The sequence below is a fragment of the Pelobates fuscus genome, chromosome 1, assembly GCF_036172605.1.
Source record: "Pelobates fuscus isolate aPelFus1 chromosome 1, aPelFus1.pri, whole genome shotgun sequence".
NCBI lineage: Eukaryota > Metazoa > Chordata > Amphibia > Anura > Pelobatidae > Pelobates > Pelobates fuscus.
The window spans coordinates 203686344-203698515 of record NC_086317.1 but is presented as its reverse complement, the minus strand read 5'-3'; positions in this window follow the sequence as shown (position 1 = coordinate 203698515).

The window sequence follows — 12172 nt, the reverse complement described above, 5'->3', positions numbered from 1 at the left end:
TCTGACTGGTTATGAAAAAACAGCATAGTGGAAATGATGCTTTGAACTAACCACTAATACTATGTATTTCTATTTTGTCTTATGGTGACTACTTAATCCATGTGGGGACGAAGTGGAACGCACGTGCGTTCCAACCGCACGGATCATCTCCGCATAGCCGGTGTTCTATCAAAAAACCCTACCCCGTGAAAATTCCCTACCCTCGTCACTTCCGGTGACGCAGCCGCACCGGAAGTGACCCTCATCCAATGGAGGAGGAGGGTGTGCGCCGCCGCGCAGGCGCACAACAACTAGGTAGGGATTTTTCACGGGGTAGGGGAAATGAATGCAACAGTGCGCACGCGCGGCAAAGTACTCCCGTCGGAGGTACAGCGCGCGTGCGCACGAGTTGCAAGGGAGCGCTTCACAAACCGCGCATGCGCAGTATAGGGGTAGGGAATTTTGATGGCTATTAGCCCTGTGAAATCTCCCTACCCCTATACTGCGCATGCGCGGACTCATCATCAGATTAAAGCCTCTCCCTGCTCCCAACACTCTCAGCCATCCAAGATTGAGGGTGAAGTATGGTGGGACGGTGGGTGTTTATGTGCATTATATTGGGGGGTCTGTGCAGACCCCCAATTCTGCACAGACCCCCCAATTCTGCGCAGACCCCCCCAATATAATGCTCATAAACACCCACCGTCCCACCATACTTCACCCTCAATCTTGGATGGCTGAGAGTGCTGGGAGCAGGGAGAGGCTTTAATCCGACGATCAGAGTTCGCGCATGCGCAGTATAGGGGTAGGGAGATCTCACAGGGCTAATAGCCATCAAAATTCCCTACCCCTATACTGCGCACGCGTGAACTCTGATCGTCGGATTAAAGCCTCTCTCCCTTGCCACTAGTGCGCACGCGCGCTGTACCTCCGACGGGAGTACTTTGCCGCGCGTGCGCACTGTGGCGTTAATTTCCCCTACCCCGTGAAAAATCCCTACCTAGTTGTTGTGCGCCTGCGCGGCGGCGCACACCCTCCTCCTCCATTGGATGAGGGTCACTTCCGGTGCGGCTGCGTCACCGGAAGTGACGAGGGTAGGGAATTTTCACGGGGTAGGGTTTTTTGATAGAACAGGTGCACTTCCAGGTTGGTGGAACGCATGTGCGTTCCACGCAAATTTTCCGGAACTCCATATAAGGAATGCAAGCACGAACTGCAATACAGCTGATTGAAATCAGCTGATGGGTGGAAATTAACCTGAAAAATACGGCGGGAAGACATATTAAGAAGGGGCTATTTGTAAATTTACGTTAATGCCCTATGAGCGTGCTTTCTTTCTATTTTTTAGGTCTAGGTTTTTCTTGTTTTGTTTCTAAAATACTTGGTCTGCAGTTTTGCAAACTGCGCGGAGCTGCAGACTGGACCACCAGGGAATGAAGGACACTGGACCATCAAGGAATGAAGGACACTGGACCACCAGGGAATTAAGGTATTTAGTCCCCCCTCCCTCCCAATAACCCCCTCACTATCACCCCCTCCCAATATACCCCCTCCCTCCCAGTAACCCCCCTTTACTATCATCCCCCTCCCAGTAACCCCCCTCACTATCACCCACCTCCCAATATACCCCTCCCAGTATACCCGCTCCCTCCCAGTAACCCCCGTCACTATCACCCCCTCCCAGTATATCCCCTCCCTCCCAGTAACTCCCTATCAACCCCCATCCTCCCTATATATCCCCTACCTCCCAATATACCCCCTCCCTCCCTCGCTATCACCCCCTCCCAGTATACCCACTTCCAGTATAACCCTTCCTTCCAGTAACCCCCTCACTATCACCTCCCTCCCAATATACCCCCTCCCTCCCAGTAACCCAGTTTACTATGACCCCCTCCCAGTATACCCCCTCCCAGTAACCCCCGTCACTATCACCCCCTCCCAGTGTACCCCCTCCTTCACACTATCACCCCATTCCTTACACCATGACCCCCTCCCTCCCAGTATCTCCCCTCATTATTCGACAATTTGAACGTCACTTTAACATTGGTTATTTTCACGAACGGCCCCTCGTTCGTGCATTGGAACGGAACTTAATATTGGAAATAGACAGGCCGCACAGCCAAATTCTCTGGAACTGTTTTGGGCATGAAATCATGCGTGCGGTCGGTCAAAAGAGACTTCCATGGAATTTTTGAACTCCTGCTCTGATCTGGGTGATTTGTGGATATGTTGCTCACCCAGATCGGGGCTATCCAGTGATGTATAATTGATGGGGATATGTTTGAGTTTTGGAGTGTTTCTGAACTTTGGGTAAAAATGTATATTTTCTGCCTGTGGATAATTAAGTCATTCCATTAGCTATCTTAATTATATCACAGGCAGAGGGAAGAGCTTGCTGACTGTATGTGAGATTATTACAGTAATAATTATTGTTCCCATTGGTTTATGTTCCTTTTGTCCCTGTGTTCCATCAGGTCCATCAGGTTCTGGAACTATTTTCAGCATTAAAACCTTGTGGTTCCAGGTCGGTCCTCCAGCGGCAAGTAGCCGCGATTCTATGGGACCATGTCGGCGCCTGGGCAAAAATTTGACTTCCATAAAATTTCTGAACCCCTTATCCTATCTGGGTGATTTTTGGATATGTTGTTCACCCAGATTAGGGCTATAAGTGGATGTAACATTTATGGGTATATGTTGTGCTTTGAGGTACTTATGGTACTTTATAAAAATGTGTTTTTTCTGGCTGGGGATAATTAAGTTAATGCATTATCTGCTTAAATTATATCACAGGCAGGAGGGATTGTGTGATGTATGTGGGAGTGTCATTCGTTGTCACATTGTTTTTATTGGCTTGCACACTTTGTGTCCTGTGCCCAACAAGATCCACCAGGGCGTCACCTTTGTTGGGAAACTTGCATAAAAGGCCAGTGTGCCTCCATTAAAATAGAGTTCCTGTTCAACCCGCAACACGTAGCCTTGTCTCGTGATTGGAGGGGAACTATATTCACTTGGGGATTGCTATACTCTCTATTCTCCCCTGGGTTCTAACCACTAGCTCTTCTAATAGCTGTTCCTGCTAAATTCTCCTGCAGGTCCTGGATGCCAGAGGTTCATACAGGGTGAAAGGAAGACAGCGAGATTCCAGTTAAGCTACGGCGGTTCTGGAGTCAGCGGTGTGTGTGGTGTCCGGTGCGGTGCTTGTAGTCCTCAGCGTCAGCTAGGAATCATCCGTTGACGGAGGTGCCCAGTCGGGGTGCCAAGTGATCCATGGGACAAGTGATCCATGGGACGGTGGGACAGCTTTCAAGTGAGAGGAACAGCATCCTGGAGACACCGGAATCATTACGGATTGAAATGGAGGGATAGAGCAAGCCACGGTGCAGTGTCCCTGCATACAGCGATATGGAGCCAGCTCGTCCCTGGACAGCGCTCGAAGAGGAGGAGAAGTTTAACTGGAGGTTGCAGAACCTCTTGGCCCTTCAGGATGGGCCAGTATCAGAGGTGACCAGGTTGGACTGCAGAGAGTTCGCCAGAAAAGAGATGTGGGACGAAACCCTAGAGGGGGTACAGCGTTGGCAAGGTGAGCGTCTCCCCAGGGAGGAGTAGCGACTGCAGGCTCAAGTGGCAATGAGGATGCCTATGCTGGGAGAAAAGTCCAGATGGGAGTTGGTGAATTAAGCAGCTTAATTTACTGCCACGGAGGGAACTGTGGCTCGATGACGCATACCAGGTGTTACGTTTGTACGCGGTTCAGCGTGTTCCCGGGAGGGCTAAGTACGACAGACCTGAGGGCAAGGATTACAATGGCCTTGGCCTGTTATGGGGCGCCTTTGCCGAACCAGAGTTCAGGAATGCTGCAGAGTCACGGCATTGGGACATACATGACTACAGAGAAGCCATGCTGGATCTCCCTATGGCTGCCAACCTAGGGCCAGACCTGATTCATTTGGCCATCAGGAAATGGGATCTGGAGCAGGAGTACCAGTACCTGCTCAGCTCCAGTCAGTCCCAATATACCCTGAAGGTACCACAGGAGATCAGGGTGGCAGATCCAGACCTAGAGCCCTTCAGCTGGGAGGACATCATAGACTGGTCCTGGGAAGACACCCAAATGGCAGGTGGAGATGACCCTACAGGGATACTTGGCAACCGGCCCAGATCCCAAGCTACAGCCGGAGTCTCAGGGAAAGGAGACAACTGGTCTCTCTCCCCAGCGGCAGTGTAAATTGCAGGGAGAGGAGGCAGCCGGCCTCTCTCCCCAGCGGCAGCCGGCCTCTCTCCCCAGCGGCAGCGCATCCTACAGGGAGTGGAGACAATCTATCTCCCTCCCCAGTAGCAGTGTGCAGTACAGGGAGCAGACGTTGCCGTCCTTCCGCCCCAGCAGCATAGTGAGTTTCAGGGAGAGGAGACAACCGGTCTCTCTCCCCAGCGGCAGTGTAAATTGCAGGGAGAGAAGGCAGCCGGCCTCTCTCCCCAGCAGCAGCATATCCTACAGGGAGTGGAAACAATCGGTCTCCCTCCCCAGCAGCAGTGTGCAGCACAGGGAGCAGAAGGTGTTATCCTTCCTCCCCAGCAGCAGAGTGAGTTTTAGGGAGAGGAGACAATCGGTCTCTCTCCCCAGCGGCAGTATATCCCTCCGTGAGTGAAGACAGTCGGTCTCACTCTCCAACAACAGGGTGCAAAAGGTGTTGTCCTTCCTTCCCAGCAGCAGAGCGAGCTACCAGGAGTGGGGGCAGTCGGTCCTTCTACCAAACTACAGGGGGAGAGCAACCCTGACCCCAATAGTACAGTTGGGACCGCGGTCTCTGTACTGGATCTACATGGATGCTGGACAGTCGGTCCAGATCCCCAACTAACCTCGCAGGGATACCAGGAGGACGAGGTAAGCGATTTCTCCACTCCACAGCCAATTCCCAGCCGGGCTCTGGGGTTAGTGGATGGGATGATCATACCCACCGACCCCCTTCCAGCAGAAGAGCTGGCATCAAGGCAGAGCGCTGCTGGCCTCTGCCCTCCCCTTTCCCTTTGTCCAGGGCCTGACTACCTGCAGGCCACCCCAGCAGAAGCGCTGGAAACCAGGCAGAGCACAGTTAGCTTCTGCCCTCCCCTTGTCCTTGATCCAGGAACTAACAACTCCCCCCACTATGCAGTTGTAACACTGGCTATAGGACAGAGACAGACTACAGGAGTCACCAGGTCCAGCACTTGTTTGTTGTGGGTGGGCTACTCGACTAACTCAAGTACCGACCGACAGGAGGTCAGGTACCTGGTTAGTCTACCCTTGGGAGGGAAGATGTGTGGCTAAGGCCACTTTGCCACTGGGGTTTGGAGGGGAATACTTGTCAGCCTTTTAGCCTGTGACTATGGCCCCTTTAATTTATTGTGGCTGAGAGACCCTATTTGTGGCTATTGGGACTTAAAACAATAATTCTTCGAACTCCCGAACAGTCGAAGTGGCCGCCAATCGACATTCAAACACGTGGGGGTGGCCATCTTGTTCGCATGGACCAAAACCGTGAATAGACTTCAGGGGGACTTAGCCGCGAATGCCCTGGAACTATTTTGGGCATGAAAACCTTGTGGTTACCGGTCGGTCCTCCAGCAGCACTTAGCCGCGATTCTCTGGAACTGTTTTGGGCATGGGACCATGCTTGCGCCTGGGCAAAAATATAACTTCCATAAAATTTCTAAATCCCTTATCTGATCTGGGTGATTTTTGGATATGTAGTTCACCCAGATCAGGGCTATCAGGGGATGTTATAGGGATATGTTGCATTTTGGGGTACTTATACTACTTTATAAAAATGTGTTTTTTCTGCCTGGGGATAATTAAGTTAATGCAATATCTGCCTTAATTATATCACAGGCAGAGGGGAGGGATTGTGTACTCTGTGTGGGAGTGTCATTCATGGTCACATTGTTTTTATTGGCTTGTACACTTTGTGCCCCTGTGCCCAACAAGATCCACCAGGGCGTCACCTTTGTTGGGAAACTTGCATAAAAGGCCAGTGTGCCTCCATTAAAATAGAGTTCCTGTTCAACCCGCAACACGTAGCCTCGTCTCGTGATTGGAGGGGAACTATATTCACTTGGGGATTGCTATACTCTCTATTCTCCCCTGGGTTCTAACCACTAGCTCTTCTAATAGCTGTTCCTGCTAAATTCTCCTGGAGGTCCTGGATGCCAGAGGTTCATACAGGGTGAAAGGAAGACAGCGAGATTCCAGTTAAGCTACGGCGACTCTGGAGTCAGCGGTGTGTGTGGTGTCCGGTGCGGTACCTATAGTCCTCAGCGTCAGCTAGGAAGCATCGGTTAACGGATGCCTAGTCGGGGTGCCAGGTGATCCGTCACACTCATTCTCTCTAACATCCTCTCACCCTGTCCCATTTGCCTCCTTCTTCCTCTCACACTCTTCCTTCCATTTGTACCCTTTCATCAGCAGAAGACATACATCACCCACACTTTATTATATGGTAAATGATTTTTAAAAGCGTTTTTGCTCAAACAAAATTTTAATTTCTGTTTTCGAGAACCCTTTCACACCAGTATTTATGTATACACGACTGCCAGGCTATGCAACCATACCCTACAATTGTGTATAAACGATTGGCATAATTGCAAATTAAATGTATTTATTGCAAATTAATTTTATTTACAAATTATGCTACAACTACAGTCAGAGAGCTCACAAAGCAGGGGCACAGGAAGCCGTAACACTGCAAGCTTCTGAAGAATGAATGCAGAGACTGACGATATAGTGAATTCGCCTTACACACACACAAAATACAACCCTATTATTTTATACTTTGGGTGTTAGTGGGGCATGTTGTCCCCTCCATTTCCAGGCCTGAGTGAGGGATTTGCCTGCCTAACTAAACTGTTTTGGACTTACAAATATCCAAAGTACTAATTGTCTCTCTTGGTTTTTGCACTGATTTTGCTAATTTTATGCTGAAGAATATATACGCACAGGCTTATTTTTTTTTTTTTTTTTACTGCTTTAGTGTGGCAGCTGAATAGCAATGCTGGCCAACTCCCACATGGTTAACCCTTTCTCCACCAAGGGTCATTTAAATATTTGCCCACTGGCTTCTAGCATTGCCATCAGTGCTTTGTGAATAATTTGATTTTGATTTGGACACCGAATGCATCCAGCAGATTGGTGTAGATTTGGTCAGGTTGGCCAAATTCTGACTGGAATAATCTTTAGGAAATATGAAAATTGCCATTTGGGTCAGAAAATTGTGTTTGTGATTAATGTTGATTGCTGCTTAGATCATCATATAGATTTAGACATTTTTTCTGTAACATGTTTTGTTGAATTGTAAGTTGAGTTGGAGGATTTATTTCACTCCTCTTGTTTTTGCCTTACAGTTTTGTAATTTCATCAGATATCATTGTTTAGATGATAAACCCCTTTCTATTTCTGCATAGTTAATGTGATAGTGTCAATGAGTATGTAAAGGCACTTCAATTTGTACGGCACACTGCCTTACGGAAATTTGGTCTTTGTGCAGCAAATAATGTATTAAATGATGTTATTAACAACCCAAGCTGCCTCCCCTGAAGACCTCGTTCTTATGCCTCCTTACCTCCACATTGCTCTGTAAGCATCTAATATTTACTGTCAGTAGAACTGTTTTAGAAGTTATTTTGTTTGTTGTAATGTGGCACTGTCACCATTTGGTGACTTAGCATAATTTGCCAAGATCCCCGATGCAGACCTCGCCATTGGGATCTGGTGGCAGCTGTGTGCAGGCAAAGGTGAGTTTAACTTACCTGAACCTGTTCCTCCTTAGGACCGCCATCTTTTTCCAGCCAATCCTTTTCTGCATGCAGGAGTGAACAACTTTAACCCCTTAAGGACACATGACATGTGTGACATGTCATGATTCCCTTTTATTCCTTAAGTTTGGTCCTTAAGGGGTTAAAATTCTATGGAGGGTGCAGTGAGACTGCAGGATCCTCCATAGACAGAGCCAATTCCCTGCAGCCAACATTGGTATCCGCTGGGATAGTTACACTTTAAAGGAACACTGTAGTCACCTAAATTACTTTAGCTAAATAAAGCAGTTTTAGTGTATAGATCAATCCCCTGCAATTTCACTGCTCAATTCACTGTCATTTAGGAGTTAAATCACTTTGTTTCTGTTTATGCAGCCCTAGCCACACCTCTCCTGGCTATGATTGACAGAGCCTGCATGAAAAAAAACGGTTTCACTTTCAAACAGATGTAATTTACCTTAAATAATTGTATCTCAATCTCTAAATTGAACTTTAATCACACACAGGAGGCTCTTGCAGGGTCTAGCAAGCTATTAACATAGCAGGGGATAAGAAAATCTAAATTAAACAGAACTTGCAATAAAGAAAGCCTAAATAGGGCTCTCTTTACAGGAAGTGTTTATGGAAGGCTGTGCAAGTCACATGCAGGGAGGTGTGACTAGGGTTCATAAACAAAGGAATTTAACTCCTAAATGGCAGAGGATTGAGCAGTGAGGCTGCAGGGGTATGTTCTATACACCAAAACTGCTTCATTAAGCTAAAGTTGTTCAGGTGACTATAGTGTCCCTTTAAGAGGTTGGTAGCTATGCACAGTGTCTATATGAGTCATGTGTAGGAAAAATACAGAGACAAAGTAGTTCCTACATTGTCTCAGTATATCTTTTGACTGGGTTGGAATTCCAGTGAAATTACAACACAATCAATATGAGCATTTCATAAATATTTTAAGCTTTAAGATGCAACAAATGTACATAGAGAGAGAGAGATCAGTTCAGAGTCAAAAACACAAGGCAAGTGGGAATTCCTATGTGCAGAAGACCTTGATTTCCAATCTTACCCTGCTGTGACCTGACAAAGCTCATTTACTCTGAGTAGGTTTCAGATGAATAGCCTTAGCTGTTTAGTACCCCTGGTACTCCCACTTCATGATGATAATTGATCCAAACATGCTTTCACTACCAGATTGTCATTAGATCATTTCATCCTTTTAGGTGGCAACCTCTTGAACCACGGTGTATTGGTGATCCCTATCCACAAACTACCTCTCCGGTTAAGAAGCAATGTGGAGGTAAGGAGCCAGAAGGTGCATGTCTTCAGGGCAGGCAGCCTGAGCTTTTAATGAAGTAATTTAATAAATTATTTGCTGCACAGCTTGAGCAAATGTTCAGAAGACTATAGGCAGTGTAATTTGGGTGCCCTTGCAAATTCATTGACTCTATAACATGTGGGAAAATAGAAAGTAGGGTTTTATTATCTAAACAATGATCCTGGTGTAATGACAAACAGTGAGAGGCAAAAATAAGAAAAGAGGAAGGCATCCTCCAAATCAACTTACAATTCAACAAAACATGTTACAAAACAATTGCCTAAATATATATATAAAGAACTTAACATTATGCACATACATAGCTCTCTGCAGGTAAAAAAATATATATTTTCCCTTATTTTCTCTCCCCATCCCAGTCTTTTTCCGTTTACCACTATCTATGGTAAAATAAATTGTTTACTATTGTTTAATTGCTTGTTTAGTAATTCACTAAACACCAGATTCTCACCTGAATGGCGAATCTCATAATACTAAAGGTTATTCAAGTCAGAATCCAGTCAACCTGGCAAAATCTGCACAAACCATCTGAATGCGTTTAGTGTCAGTTAAAAACCAAATAAATTGGGGCCGAATGCATCTGAAGGATTGATGTTTACAAATTATCATTCACATGTAATTTGAAGTACTATCTTTTTAGCACTGCCAGTAGGCAAATATTAAAATAACACTTGCAGAAGCTTGGGTTAACCATGTAGGGATTGGCCAGCACTTGCCATCCAGCAGCCACATTAAAACAATAGGGGAAAAAAACAGTGGAAATCACTATGATCACCATATTACTATAAGGAAGGTCGTAGATCTTCCGTATGCGCCCATTTGTGGCAGGTGGGGGTATATCTATTAAAAATTAAATTCTAGCAACTGGACATCCATTGCTGCCCAGTCGCTAAAAAGACCCAATTTGATCAAACCTGTAAAATAATTAGAGGAAACTAGTCCCCCACTGTTACCACACCCGTGGGCATTATGTGGGGGACTTTAAATTAAGTAAAGGGTGGGTAGACAATCACTGACCCCCCTATTTCCCACCTATGGCTTCTTAATAATGGTGGGGACATGCAGTGGCATGGAAGTACACTGCAAATCAAATAATATGTGTCACAAATCAGTAAAACAATTCTAAATCAAAGTAGATATAAGTGGCCCAGGCATTATAATCACCATCTGTAGCGGACCTAGGGTTACCTCTGCTAATTCCCCTCCTTCAGCCATCTGGGAACCAGTTGGGGCATAAGGAGACCCATTTTTATCCCCCCAGTAACCGGACGACACACAGACCTGGTGGTAAAACACAATTTTATTGGTCACACACGGCTTTTATGCATAACCCCGTGCAAGGGGTTTACCACACAAACATGCAAGGACACATCTCAAGATCCTCCCCCTCTCTGGGGCCCCAGCGCAGGAAGGGACTCTGCTCCCTTTGTTGCCAAAGCCTGCCACTAAACCCACAGGGTTTCCCACACCAACCACCAGGGGTCTTCTTCCCATGAGCCTCTGTGCCTGGGTTTAGTGTATTAGCATGTTATATATTCACAAAATGGCTCTCAGACATTGTAGTAAAATAGAACTTCTCTTTACTTCAGTACACACACATAATGACATAACACAAGCGAGACTAACACAACAGAACAAGTTCATAACTTCACTATGCTGCCATCTACTGGAAGGTGGACTGCATAAACCTCAATACATAACACTCCTCCCCCCTAGACCTCAAAGTCTTTGAGATAACTGGGAGGTTTAATATTTTGTCTTGGGCGCCCCAAAACCATGTTTGGAACTGCTTCACCTGGACCTTCAGTTGTGCCCATCCTTTCTTCCTGTGCTCTGTCAGATGGACCACACAGAACTGGTTCTTCAACAACAACTCCTGGAGAACTGAGACCTGTATCATCCAGTGGTTCCACATCATCTGGTATCACAGAAAACCCAGTATGACTGGGACCGGCAGCAGGCACAATCTCATCACTCCGTTCCCTAATCTGATCGACATGCCTTCGTAATATTCTACCATCAGGAATTTGTACTTTGTATGACAAAGGTCCTGTGGCCATAATTACTATCCATTTAGGCCCAGAAACATAGTTCCTGACATAGACAGCACTGTCAGGTGCAAATACTCTGACAGTAGAAGCTTTATAGTTCTTATTGAATTGCAATTCTTGCTTCTCTTGTAACTCAGTTGTCAAATCAGGATGTAAACGATCCAAACAAGTTTTAAGACGCCGGTTCATAAGGAGCTCTGCTGGACTACTACCGGTGCTTGAGCAAGGTGTCACATGTTGTTGCAGAAGGAAATTTGCAAGTCTACGATTCCAATCTCCTTCAATAATTCTCTTTAATGAGTCTTTGGTAGTCTGAACCATACACTCAGCTTGACCATTTGATGATGGGTGAAATGGTGCAATAGTAACATGTCGAATAAGATTACTTGCCATGAACATTTTGAATTCTGATGAGGTAAATTGTGTTCCATTATCAAACACAATTGTATCTGTCAATCCATGTGTAGCAAACAGCCTCCTTAGAATCTTTATGACTGTGACTGAGGTAGCAGATGTAACTGGAACAACTTCTAACCATTTTGAAAAGGAGTCAACAACTAGAAAAAAATCTGTCCGTGAAAAGGGCCAGCAACATCTATATGTAAACGGGACCAAGGTGACCTCGTTACTTCCCAAGGATGTACTGAGGCTTTAGGTGGAGCATGACGAGTAGATTGGCATGGTACACAGTTCTTCACCCACTTTTCAATAACTTCATCCATTTTAGGCCCCCAAACATAACTTCTGGCTAAAGCTTTCATGCAAACTATTCCAGGATGTCCTTCATGAAGAGCATGCAATACTCGAGCTTGTCCTGCATTTGGAATTACCACTCTGTTTCCCCATAATAGGCACCCTTTATAGGCAGGCAGTTCATGTTGGCGCACTACAAATGGTTTGAACTTGTCTTCCACTTTTGATTTTGGCCACCCCCTCCAAACCCAGTTGAGCACACTGGACAGCAAAGGATCCTTGGCAGACATACAAGCAATGTCACTTGCATGTAACGGAGGGTTTGGAATGGATTCCAACA